This window comes from Schistocerca nitens, chromosome 9 (assembly GCF_023898315.1).
Source record: "Schistocerca nitens isolate TAMUIC-IGC-003100 chromosome 9, iqSchNite1.1, whole genome shotgun sequence".
In the NCBI taxonomy this organism is placed as follows: domain Eukaryota; kingdom Metazoa; phylum Arthropoda; class Insecta; order Orthoptera; family Acrididae; genus Schistocerca; species Schistocerca nitens.
Window position 1 is genome coordinate 230,385,056 of NC_064622.1, and position 13,674 is coordinate 230,398,729.

Here is a 13,674-nt window from a genome sequence, read left to right on the forward strand (position 1 = left end):
AAACTGTCTGCTGGCAGAAATGCATTTTCGTTTTCTATCACCTTTCGTAAAATAAAATGTTATTCCGCTTGTTGTTTTTCTAGGCAAAGGCGATTTGGTTGATATATTGTTCTGCAGCACTGAAAAATACATCAGATAGCAAAATTAAAATATTTTATTTTAATATAGACTTTTTATATACAAAATTGAAGAGGATGACAATGGAGAGAGGGACGTGGCTAAATCGACAAGGCATAGCCTTTAGTTTAGGTGATGATGATGATGATGATGATGATGATGATGATGATAGAGTTTTTAAGTATTAACAATTTAAAGTGAGAAAAAATGTTCTAATCATACATCTATATACGTTCTAATACACTGTACAGAGTTATTCACAAGTACCTGCGTGGTTTCAGAGGACGACTGAACAAGAACTGTAAGACGTACAGAGAAATGGCTGATTTGTGTATGTAGAGAATATCTCCAAGTTTCGTTTCGCAACACGGCCCTTAGCATAGCAATACTATTGAGCAGGCATGTCAGAATACGGAGACAATTCATCCGTTCCGTAATGCCGCATCGAATTAGTTCAGGCATGCGAACAGGCAACCGAATGAACAGATTTTCAAAGCAGGCTGCTGTCGTTTCGCACCTTCCCGTACAATTCGTATCACCAATTGAAATGACTTACAAGCATGAATCGAAGTTTGCTGCGTCACAATCAGCGCCCATACTGAGCACATAAAAATGCAAGTTAAAAACTTAGAGAGATTCTCTGTCCAACGAACATGTGTCTATTTTCAGAATGGCTTCTTGTTTTTGAGCTTTTTCTGAAACACCAGAGTATCTATGAATAATCCAGTACATAAAAAATTTAATAATATACTTCCAGATTTTATTTTGAAAAATGATATTCACGGCGACCTGAATTCGAATACAGAGCGCTGACTCAAGAAAGGATCAGTGCGAACTGTGCGCTGATCAGTGAGTCAGCCAAGAGTGCAAAGATCACGAAACGTTAGCGGTGCTATTCTGTGCCTGTTAACTATATGCCATACGTAAAGCTGCCAGCACCTAGTAAGTTTACACACTGATTCTGCCACATCTTAATAAACTGTCCATAGATGAGACTAATCTACTTATTCTCCGCTGACCGACGTATGGAACATACCTGTTGACACTTGAAGCTGCAGCGTGGCGCTGTTTATCACATACCGTTCGCTGTCTGTCTCGTGCTTCCACGACCTGTTGCGATTTTCAAACTATGTGCGAGAATGACTTCGGCTGAAATAGTTGATATTCTACCGGACTTAGTTCGGAACACTTTTTATGCATCACATTTTTATTCAATCTTGTGTTTAGTTCTTCAAAATTCACGAACTATCACAAGGCACACGATTACATTACGAAAATGAAAAACAGTATTCTTCGCCTGATTTTATCTACACATGTATGACAGATCGTACTGTCAGAGACAGAACTATTCAATTGCAGTGCAGCGCGCTAAACCCACGCCCCTACACACCGCATCCAAATGGCGCCCTCGGTTGAGAGTGACACGGCGGTCGGTCGGTCCTGATTAGCCTGTCTGAGGCCAGAGCGGCGCTGCTATTTCTGGAGGCCTCAACTCGACTACGTTACGTCCAACGTATGTCACCTCCGAAAGTCTCCGCTCAACTGCGCTGAGATTCATATCGTTATAACTTTAAACTGAAATTTGTGCATCTTCGTAAACCATCGTGGGTGATCGATTCCAGAATACAATCTCCACTTACTATTATTGTTATTAGGTTGCGTTTATTATTGATTTATAGATCCTTGTGGCCTACTGTTATTATTTCTGAGGTTTTCCCTAAGATTTGGTTTTCTAAATCGTGAACGTTATTAATTGTGTTTATACACTGAAGAGCCAAAGAAACTGGTACACCTGGCTAATATCGTGTAGGTACCCCACGAAAACACAGAAGTGCCGCAACACGACATGGCATGGACTCGATTAATGTCTGAAGTAGTGCTGGAGGGAATTGACAGCATGATTCCAGCAGAGCTGTCCATAAATCCGTAAGAGTACCACGGGGAGGAGATCTCTTCTGAACAGCACGTTGCAAGGCATCCCTGGCATGCTCAATAATGTTCATGTCTGGAGAGACTGGTAGCCATCGAAAGTGTTTTAACTCAGAACAGTATTCGTGGGGCCACTCTGTAGTAATTCTGGACGTGTAGGGTGTCGTATTGTCCTGCTGGATTGGCGAAGTCCGTCGGAATGCACAATGGACATGAATGGGTGACAGTTGTCACATAGGATTCTTACGTACGTGACACCTGTCAGAGTTGTATCTAGACGTATGAGGCGTCCCATATCACTCCAACTTCGCACGCCTCACACCATTACAGAGCGTACACCAGCTTGAACAGTCCCCTGCTGTCATGCAGGGTCCATGGATTCATGAGGTTGTCTCCATACCCGAACGCGTCCATCCACTCGATACCATTTGAAACGAGACCCGTCCGACCAGGCAGCAAGTTTCCAGTCATCAACAGTTCACTGTCGGTGCTGAAGGACCCAGGCGAGGCATAAAGCTTTGTGTCGTGCAGTCATCAAGGGCACACGAGTAGGCCTTCGGCTCCGAAAGCCCATATCGATGATGTTTTGTTGAATGGTTCGCACGCTTACACTTTTTGATGTCCCAGGATTGAAATCTGCAGCAATTTGCGGTAGGGTTGCACTTCCTTCTCATTGAAAGATTCTCTTCAGTCATCGTTGGTCCAGTTCTTGCAGGATCTTTTTCTTGCCGTAGCGATGTCGGAGATTTGATGTTTTACCGGATTCCTGATATTGACGGTACACTCATGAAATAGTCGTACAGGAAAATCCCCACTTCATCGCTATCTCGGAGATGCTGTGTCCCATCGCTCGTGTACTGACTGTATCACCACGTTCAAACTCACTTAAATCTTGATAACATGCTATTATAGCAGCAGTAACCGATGTAAGAACTGCGCCAGACACTTGTCTTATATAGGCGGTGCCGACCGCAGCGCCGTATTCTGACTGTTTACATATCTCTGTAATTGAATACGCATGCCTATACCAGTTTCTTTGGCTCTTCAGTGTAATTATTCCATTACGTGTGTGATGAACAGCTGCCCTGCCACAGTTACTCCCTTCTCAAGATTTAGCTGAAACTCCAACTTCTGCTATTTCGCGTTGCCTTGGTCCAAAAGCAATTTCATCAAATTATATTGTAATTTGTGCTTTCAAAATATGTTTTCGCGAAGACAATTAAAATGTTGTGCATCGTTTGTCAACTGTGGCGTTTTGGGCTTGAATTCTGTTGGCGAGGGGGAATTGTGTGCATATGTATGCTGTACACTAAGATGACAAAAGTCATGGGGTACCTCCTAATATCGCCTCGGAACTCTTTTCTCCTGGCGTAGAGGAGCAACTAGACGTCCCATGGATTCAATAAGTCCTTGGAAGTCTAATGCAGAAATATTGAGCCATGCTGCGTCTATAGTCGTCCATAATTACGAAAGTGTCGCCGGTACAGGATTTTGTGCACAAACTGACCTCTCGATTATATCCCACAAATGTTCGATGGGATTCATGTCGCGATCTGGGTGGCCAAACCATTCTCTCGAATCGTCCAGAATGTTCTTCAAACCAATAACGAACAATTCTCGCCGAGTGTTTGTGTTCAAATGTGTGTGAACTGCTAAGGTCATCAGTCCCTAAGCTTACACACCACTTAACCTAAATTATCCTAAGGACAAAAACACACAGTCATGCCCGAGGGAAGACTCCAACCTCCGCCGGGACCAGCCGCACAGTCCATGACTGCAGCACCTTAGACCACTCGGCTAATCCTGCGCTCTCGTCGAGTGACATGGTGCATTATCATCTACAAAAATTCCATCCATGAATGGCTACAAATGGTCTACAAGTAGCTGAACACAACCATTTGCCGGCCGCGGTGGTCTAGCGGTTCTGGCGCTGCAGTCCGGAACCGCGGGACTGCTACGGTCGCAGGTTCGAATCCTGCCTCGGGCATGGGTGTGTGTGATGTCCTTAGGTTAGTTAGGTTTAAGTAGTTCTAAGTTCTAGGGGACTTATGACCTAAGATGTTGAGTTCCATAGTGCTCAGAGCCATTTGAACCACAACCATTTCCAGTCAATGAGCGGTTCAGTTGTACCAGAGTACCGAGTCCATAACATGTAAACAGACTGCACCATTATGGAGCAACACTAGATTGTACAGTGCGTTGTTGACAACCTCGTTTCATGACTTCGTGGAGTCTGCGCCACCCTCCAACCTTACCATCAGCTCTTACCAACTGAAATCGCGACTCGCCTGACTAGGTCACGGTTTTCCAGTCGGCTTGGGTCCAATCGATTTGGTCACAAACCCAAGAGAGTCGCTGCAGGCGACTTCGTGCTGTTAGCAGAGGAACTCGCGTCGGTCATCTGCTGCCGTAGCCCTTTAACGTCAGATATCGCCGCATTGTCCTAACGGGTATGTTCGTCGTACATCCTACGCTGAGTTTTGCTTTTATTTCACGCAGTGCTCTTGTCTAAGCACTGTCAACTCGGTGCAAACGTCGTTGGTGGTAAGTTATATGGGACCAAACTGCAGAGGTCATCCGTCCCTAGGCTTACACAATACTTAATCTAACTTAAAATATCTTACGCTAAGGCCAATACACATACCCATGCCCAAGGGAGGACTCAAACCTCCGACGGGGGCAGCCGCGCGAACCGTGGCAAGGCGCCGAGACCGCTCGGCTACCCCGCGCCAAACGCCGTTGCTCTCCGTCGTTAACTGAAGGCTGTCGGCCGCTGCCTTGTCCGCGGTGAGAGGTAATATCTGCAATTTGGCATTCTCGGCACACTCTTGACACTGCGCATGGGAGAATACTGAATTACCAAACGATTTCCGAAATGGAATGTCCCATGCGTCCTGCTCGAACTACCGTTCCGCGTTCAGGCTCTGTTAATTCCCGTCGTGCTGCCATCAACATGTCGGAAACCTTTTCAAAATGGTTCAAATGGCTCTGAGCACTATGGGACTTAACTGCTGAGGTCATCAGTCCCCTAGAACTTACAACTACTTAAACCTAACCAACCTAAGGACATCACACATATCCATGCCCGAGGCAAGATTCGAACCTGAAACCGTAGCGGTCGCGCGATTCCAGACTGAAACGCCTAGAACCGCTCGGCCACAGCGACCGGCGAAACCTTTTCACATGAACTGCCTCAGTACAAATGACAGCTTCGCCAATGCACTGCGTTTTTATACTTCGTGTACGCTATACGACCGCCATGTATATAAGTGCATACCGCTACCCCATGTCTTGTCGCCTTAGCGTATCTTACATTACGGAATACGTTAAGATACAAATTTACATAACAAATGGCTGCTTTTTCTGCTGTAGTGCAATGCTCTGCTATATTCTTTCAAGTTTTACTTTAATTTCAGAACGACAGAAAAAAGATGTTTTATCTTTTGGTTTGTCTGAGCAGAAAATCGCTAGTAGTCCTTGGTCATTTCCAGATGGGTTATTCTGTGCATATACAGTCATAAACAGTTTTGCCGTGTCCTAAAACTGTGCTTCAACTTAACGTTTCTATCATACCATTTAGAGTCCCGCTAATAACTTCAGCTCTTCATTCATTCACTTCTTCTTCATTCAGTCACTTCTTTGTGGATTTGACAGGTGTAGCAAATGCTACCTCTGTACATACACACTGACGATCCAAAACACCACTCCCGTCTCCAAGACTGAATGCTACAGTGACGTTGCAGTTATGTGACGCACAAGCGAAAGTACACTCCTGGAAATTGAAATAAGAACACCGTGAATTCATTGTCCCAGGAAGGGGAAACTTTATTGACACATTCCTGGGGTCAGATACATCACATGATCACACTGACAGAACCACAGGCACATAGACACAGGCAACAGAGCATGCACAATGTCGGCACTAGTACAGTGTATATCCACCTTTCGCAGCAATGCAGGCTGCTATTCTCCCATGGAGACGATCGTAGAGATGCTGGATGTAGTCCTGTGGAACGGCTTGCCATGCCATATCCACCTGGCGCCTCAGTTGGACCAGCGTTCGTGCTGGACGTGCAGACTGCGTGAGACGACGCTTCATCCAGTCCCAAACATGCTCAATGGGGGACAGATCCGGAGATCTTGCTGGCCAGGGTAGTTGACTTACACCTTCTAGAGCACGTTGGGTGGCACGGGATACATGCGGACGTGCATTGTCCTGTTGGAACAGCAAGTTCCCTTGCCGGTCTAGGAATGGTAGAACGATGGGTTCGATGACGGTTTGGATGTACCGTGCACTATTCAGTGTCCCCTCGACGATCACCAGTGGTGTACGGCCAGTGTAGGAGATCGCTCCCCACACCATGATGCCGGGTGTTGGCCCTGTGTGCCTCGGTCGTATGCAGTCCTGATTGTGGCGCTCACCTGCACGGCGCCAAACACGCATACGACCATCATTGGCACCAAGGCAGAAGCGACTCTCATCGCTGAAGACGACACGTCTCCATTCGTCCCTCCATTCACGCCTGTCGCGACACCACTGGAGGCGGGCTGCACGATGTTGCGGCGTGAGCGGAAGACGGCCTAACGGTGTGCGGGACCGTAGCCCAGCTTCATGGAGACGGTTGCGAATGGTCCTCGCCGATACCCCAGGAGCAACAGTGTCCCTAATTTGCTGGGAAGTGGCGGTGCGGTCCCCTACGGCACTGCGTAGGATCCTACGGTCTTGGCGTGCACCCGTGCGTCGCTGCGGTCCGGTCCCAGGTCGACGGGCACGTGCACCTTCCGCCGACCACTGGCGACAACATCGATGTACTGTGGAGACCTCACGCCCCACGTGTTGAGCAATTCGGTGGTACGTCCACCCGGCCTCCCGCATGCCCACTAAACGCCCTCGCTCAAAGTCCGTCAACTGCACATACGGTTCACGTACACGCTGTCGCGACATGCTACCAGTGTTAAAGACTGCGATGGAGCTCCGTATGCCACGGCAAACTGGCTGACACTGACGGCGGCGGTGCACAAATGCTGCGCAGCTAGCGCCATTCGACGGCCAACACCGCGGTTCCTGGTGTGTCCGCTGTGCCGTGCGTGTGATCATTGCTTGTACAGCCCTCTCGCAGTGTCCGGAGCAAGTATGGTGGGTCTGACACACCGGTGTCAATGTGTTCTTTTTTCCATTTCCAGGAGTGTATATAAGCACAGCAGAGGCAAATGGAGAATTAGTCTAGCAAAGATACGGCAACAGATGAGGAAATCCACTGAAATAAGCGACTTTGACAAGGGGTAGATTGTTACTGCCCGGACGCAAATAGTGAAAATGGGTGGCTGTTTGCGAGTTAGTTTCATGAGTATCTCGAAGAAGTGGTTGACAGACGGTGAAACTATGAGTAGGCGACAAGTAGTTGGACGTCCACGCCTCATTACAGAATGTGGAGAAAGGAAGTATGTGCACTGTAAAGAAGGATGAGATATTATCTGTGGCAGATCTGACGACAGAGTACAGTGTTGTTGCAGGCACATGTGTTTCTGAGCTCACAGATCAGTGCACATTGGTGAACATGGAGCTCCCCAACGTCCTGTACGTCCTCCAATTCTGACTCAATGAGATCGAGACTGGACCGTGCATCAGTGGAAATATGTCACCTCGTCGGATGACACCAGCTCAGTGGTTGTGTACTGATACGCAGTCATCCAATCGAACGGATTCTCGAAACATGCGGTGCACTATGGACGAAGGGTGGTGGTCTGCTATAGGGAACATTTACCTCGGCTTCCATGAGACATGTGGTAGAAACTTGAAAGCACCATGACAGCAGTGGACTATGTGAAGTTTACTGTGGATCATCTGCATCTCTTCAAGCTTGATGTCTTCACCGATGGTGACAATGTCTTGCAGATAGATCACTGATTATGTCACAAGCTCTTAATCATTCTACATTGATTTGAGGAGCATGATAGTGAACTCATGTTGATGCCTTCACCACCAAATTAGCTTGATGATCTGAACCCGATGGAACTCATTTGGGACGCAGTCGGTTGCCGGGTCCACAACCACAAACCAACGGCTTGTAATTTACAGGATTTTCGTGACCTGACATATGGTAGCATATACCTCTGGAAACCTACTAACACTTGTCAAACCCTTGCCATGCGGAGTCGAAACAGTATTGTGTTCCAAAGATGGAATAGAGACCTATTAAGCAGGTGGAACAAAATCGACAGATGTGAAGGTAATTTCAAGGTATTCCAAGAAAGTTACTGTTTACAATATATGGGGTGACTCAGCCGCGCCTTTCTACTGGTGTCACGCAACCCACAACACCTTCAACTAAGATATACGAGTTTCCTAAATCTTTTCCTCGCTATTTGTAAACTATTAGCCCTACAGGAAAAATAAACAGGACCTTTTTGTAGGACATTTAATGCAATTAAATTTTGTACTGGGATACGTTTCCTGTAGAGACCGTAGTTTCCGAATTATTCTAGCAACCCGAACAAAAGTGACCTTCAAATGTATTATTCTTGACTAACTCGAAAATCGTGGCCTCTGGCGGAAACGTATTTCGATATAAAATTTAACCAGATTAACTTTCTTACGAAAAGGTCCTGTTCATTTACCTCTGTAGGATAAATAGTTTGCACGTAGCGAGCCAGAGAGTATGAAAATCTCACCGTGGTTTTCTAAGGCGTTGTGGGTATGATTAAACCCATAGGTAGGGGCAGCTGAAACACACTGTACATAAATAGAAGCCCCATAAATCTATTCATAGATGATGCAGTTGCTACAATAAGGAAGTTACGCCAGAAGATTGAATCAATTTGCATAAGGACCTTCAGAGGATTGATGAATGCTACAGGAACTGGCTGTTAATTCGGAACGTAAATAAATGTAACAAATTGTGCATGCATAGTAGAAGAAATCCACTATTGTAAAAGTACATCATTGATGACAAATTGCTGGAAACAATATCTACCGTAACTTATCTAGGAGTAACCATCCAGAGCAACGTTAAGTGGAATGTCCACTTAAAAGAAATAGTAGAAAAAGCATATGCTAGGACTGAGATTCAAAGGAAGAATCCCAAAGAAATGTAACTCATCCACGAAAGAAGTGGCTGACAAGAGATTTGTTCAACCGGTTATTGAGCATTGCTCATCACTCTGGGACCCTTACCAGGTAGGCCTGATATAAGACATAGAAAAGGTCCAAGAAAGAGGAGTGCGTTTCGTCAAAGGGTCGTTTAGATAGCACGAGAGGTTACAGTCATGCTCAAACCCCAGAGGCAGATCCTACAAGACAAGCGTTGTGCATCATCGAATTTCCGAGAGGGCACGTTCCAGGAAGAATTGGACAACATATTAATTCGTCCCACACGCATCTCCCCAAATGGCTGCAATGAGAAAATTCGCGAAAATAGAGCTAATATAGAGGTTTACCGCTAATAATTCTTCCCGTGCGCCATCCGCCGTGCGCCATCAGTTGGCTAGCGGTGTATTGATGTAAATGTAGAACATTCATCTGCCTCAAAAAGCGAAATAAACTGTGTAATGTCGTCTTAGTAGACTATAACGTTCACTCTAATTTCAAAGAAAACAGTATCCTCTATTTGATACGGCCCGTCAGATTCCAGTTCTCTGACAGGGCAAGATGTTTCATGAAAGACATGTGGGATTTCGGTTGACTAAATTTTTATGTTTTGGCTATTCATGTGTTCAGTAAGACAAAACAACGCCTCGTTAATAAAGAAAACACGGTACAATTCTGCGTTTCCATGGATATCAATTAACGAACGAAACTGTGTAGAGTATGTTAGACGCTTTTCTTTACCCGGAGCTTTAACATCTTGCAAATCACGAACGATGCGCGAAATTATAACTTCTGCAATCACTTTCTGATTACTACCACCATATGAAACCCACGACTGTGTAAAATGTCTCCTCAAACTATTTGAAAGAAAACGCAACAACTTATACCTCACCTCATTCAGTTTAGTGCCCATCAAAATCGCTGGTTTCCTGTTTCTCTTCCTATACAACGCAGTGGGCACTGAAAATAGAAAGAGGCGGCCTAAGAGAGAGAGAGAGAGAGAGAGAGAGATGCATCAAGTACAAGTTGAAACATAGGCTACAAGTGGGAAGAACTGATTAAAAATTAATTATGGCACCTGTATATTTCCTAGTAAACGCGTCTGCAGCGCATGCATACGAACGACTAGCAAACTAATGTTAAGTAATAAAAAATTTTCCGGCCGGAGTGGCCGATCGGTTCTAGGCGCTACAGTCTGGAACCGCGCGACCACTACGGTCGCAGGTTCGAATCCTGCCTCGGGCATGGATATGTGTGATGTCCTTAGGTTAGTAAGGTTTAAGTAGCTCTAAGTTCTAGGGGACTGATGACCTAAGATGTTAAGTCCCATAGTGCTCAGAGCCATTTGAACCATTTGAGCCATAAAAAATTTGGTCTGATATCTTGGACAAACACAAGCTGAAAATAAACGTATCCAAGACTAAAATAAGGGTGATAATTAAATCGAACAGACAGGGGAAACATTAAGAGAGGAAATAAAATTCTAATGCAAGTAAATGAATTTTTCTACTTGTGAAGTATAGGCACCGATGACAACAGAAGTATTGGTGATACTAAAAGACGAAGCGTTCAGAAATAAGAATAATTTATTAACAAACAGCGATCAATATAGAAGCAAGAAAGGAACTCATCAATTCATTTATTTAAAGCTTTTTAAGCTGTTGTGTAGGATGAACTTTGGGGAAAAAACAAAAGAATATATTAGAAGCAATAGAGATATGGAAATGGAGAGGAGCAACAAAAAATCCTATACTAAAAGGAATTCAACTGTGGATATACACTGTGCTGACAAAAGTACAGATGACAGTAGTACCACGTACACAAAGTAGAAAAGGACAGCGCAATGGCGGAGGTGTCATTTGTACTCTGGCAATTCATGTGAAAGTCGTCAGACTCGATTCTCGCCACACGTCGGGAATCAGGAGACTGAACGCGAAATGGTAGTCCCGAGTGTGCCGAGAATACCAAATTACAGGCATTTCCTCTCACCACGGACAATGCAGTGGCCGACAACATTCACTTAGCGACCGAGAGCAGCAGCGTGTTGCCAGTGCTAACAGACAAGCAACACTGCATGAAATAACCGTAGAAATGCAAGTGGACGTACCGAAATTTGGTATCAATGGGCTTTGGTAGGAGACGACCGACGCGAGTGCCTTTGCTGACAGCACAACATCGCTTGCAACGCCTCTGCTGGGTTTGTGACCATATCGTTTGGACCCTAGACGACTGGAAAACCGTGGCCTGGTCAGATGAGTCCCGATTTCATTTGGTAAAATCTAATGGTAGGGGTCGAGTGTGGCGCAGACCCCACGAAGCCATAACCCAAGTTGTCAACAAGGCATTGTGGTGTCTCCATAAAGGTGTGGGTTGTGTTTACATGGGATAGATTGGGTGATATCGTCCAACTGAAATGATTGGTGACTGGAAATGATTATGTTCTGCTAATTGGAGACCATCTGCAGTCTTTCATGGACTTCATTACGATGGAATTCTTATGGATGAGAATGCGCACACGTCACCCTACCAAATTGGTTTTAGACTGGTTTGAAGAATATTCTGGACAGTTCAAGCGAATGGTTTGGCCACCCACAACGCCCGTTATGGAACATAATCGAGAGGTCAGTTCGTGCACTGAATCCTGCACCGGTAACACTTTCGTAATTATGGACGGCTTTAGAGGTAGCATGACTCAGTATTTCTTCGGAGGACTTCCAACAACTAATTGAGTCCATGGCAGGTCTAGTTGCTGCACTACACCGGGCAATAAAAGTCCAACACGATATTAGGAAGTATCCCACGACTTCTGTCGCCTCAGTGTACCAAAGTAAATTGATTAACAAGATCAGAGAAGAAAAGCTAAGTTAACTGGATACCTAAGGGTACATAATAGGGACGCAACAACATCTTAAAAGAAAAAACTCCTGGTAAAACAATGAAGAGACAGGTCCTTACACACTTACAGTAAAGTGTTATTTGTTGTGTGAACTGCAGCAACTACAAGCAGCGGAACGACGGAGAAGGAGGCTGTATCAACATGGTGTTGCCTTTAGTGCCTGACGATGATGTGAAGAAAATACACTACTGGCCATTAAAATTGCTACACCAAGAAGAAATACAGATGATAAACGGGTATTCATTGGAGAAATATATTATACTAGAACTGACATGCGATTACATTTCCACGCAGTTTGGGTGCGTAGATCCTGAGAAATCAGTACCCAGAACAACCACCTCTGGCCGTAATAACGGCCTTGGTATGCCTCGGCATTGAGTCAAACAGAGCTTGGATGGTGTGTACAGGTACAGCTGCCCATGCAGCTTCAACACGATACCACAGTTCATCAAGAGTAGTGACTGGTGTATTGTGACGAGCCTGTTGCTCGGCCACCATTGACCAGACGTTTTCAATTGGTGAGAGATCTGGAGAATGTGCTGGCCAGGGCAGCAGTCGAACATTTTCTGTACCAAGAAAGGCCCGTACAGGACCTGCAACATGCGGTCGTGCATTATCCTGCTGAAATGTAGAGTTTCGGAGGGATCGAATGAAGCGTAGAGCCACGGGTCATAACACATCTGAAATGTAACGTCCACCGTTCAAAGTGCCGTCAATGCGAACACGAGGTGGCCGAGACGTGTAACCAATGGCACCCCATACCATCACGACGGGTGACACGCCAGTATGGCGATGACAATACGCGCTTCCAATGTGAGTTCACCGCGATGTCGCCAAACACGGATGCGACCATCATAAAGCTGTAAACAGAACCTAGATTCATCCGAAAAAATGACGTTTTGCTATTCGTGCACCCAGGTTCGTCGTTGAGTACACCATCGCAGTCGCTCCTGTCTGTGATGCAGTGCCAAGGGTAACCGCAGTCACGGTCTCCGAGCTGACAGTCCACGCTGCTGCAAACGTCGTCGAACTGTTCGTGAAGACGGTTGTTGTCTTGCAAACGTCCCCATGTGTTGACTCAGGGATCTAGACGTTGCTGCGAGATCCGTTACAGCCATGCGGATAAGATGCCTGTCATCTCGACTGCTAGTGATACGAGGCCGTTGGGATCCAGCATGGCGTTCCGTATTACCCTCCCGAACCCACCGATTCCATATTCTGCTAGCATTCATTGGATCTCGACCAACGCGAGCAGCAATGTCGCGATACGATAAACCGCAACCGCGATAGGCTACAATCCGACCTTTATCAAAGTCGGAAACGTGATGGTACGCATTTCTCCTCCTTACACGAGGCATCACAACAACGTTTCACCAGGCAACGCCGGTCAACTGCTGTTTGTGTATGAGAAATCGATTGCAAACTTTCGTCATGTCAGCACGTTGTAGGTATTGCCACAGGCGCCAACCTTATGTGAATTTGCATATCACAGCATCTTCTTCCTGTCGGTTAAATTTCGCGTCTGTAGCACGTCATTTCGTGTTGTAGCAATTTTAATGGCCGTAGTGTACGTTCCTCTTCGGAAAAGACATTTTTGCTAAGTAATGAAGTGTGCACTATTATAAACGTCAGGTGACCTGTACCT